The following is a 982-nucleotide window of genomic DNA, read 5'->3' on the forward strand; positions in this document are numbered from 1 at the left end:
GAAGTTGAAAAGGAGACAAATCAGCTGAGTGAGAGCTTCCTTCTGCAACATTTATGATAGAGAAATAAACATGCGGTCTGTTAAATAATCTTACATTCTTTTCAGCACAGAAAACTGGATTTGTGTGTGTGTGTGAGAGATTCTTATTTTTTAGCTTTAAATAATGAGATCTAAATTCTTCTATACACACTTGCCAGAAATTTAGCCTGTACAGTTTCTAGGCTTCAGTAGTCAACTTGCTCTAATCCCTGAGCGACCACTCAACTCTATGCAGCTTTTTAACCTTTAGTTACTGCCCTCTCTTTACCCAAAAACATGATGTGGATCTTGAGATAGTCATGAGTTTGCTTTTTCTCACACTTGATTTATCAACAGCCTGGTCTGGCTAACCTTGTTAAGGAATAAAAAATGTCAAGTTTAAAGTCATGGTCCTTTTCCACTGACGTAATTTGGTCCAGAATTTCACTCAAGGATATAAAGGGATTAATCACATGTCACATGGCAGCACAAAGCTGTTGTGAAATGCACGTTGACTAACCTGTGATTTATCCAAACACATGGCTGTGCTCCCACATTTTGATACCCAGTACTGGAAGAGTCTCTGAACTGAAGCTGTAGGGCAGAAGAGGAAAATTTCACAACTGCTCCATAAATACATAATTTACAACATAGCTGTATGTCTCAGTAATGAACGGTCTTGAGTCCCTTCAGTCCATAGATAAAGTTTGGAGTGTCCCAGACAGTTGCGTACAAGAATCAGAGGGTGCAATAAGACAAATTACTCACACTAATGATGAGACAGTGAGTAGCATAGTAGAACACCAGGATTTCAAGAAGAAACATGAAAATGTGGAGAAGTCTCCAGCATTCAGCTGTTAGGTCATTCAAGGTTCAGAAAGAGTATGAGAAAAGCCATAGAAATGTGGTTAAAAAAGGGAAAGAAAAAGCTTCCAGGCAAGGTGAGTCAGTAGGACTTGGGCTT

This window comes from Coturnix japonica, chromosome 1, assembly GCF_054131305.1.
Source record: "Coturnix japonica strain WE chromosome 1, WE-NBRP24, whole genome shotgun sequence".
Taxonomy (NCBI): domain Eukaryota; kingdom Metazoa; phylum Chordata; class Aves; order Galliformes; family Phasianidae; genus Coturnix; species Coturnix japonica.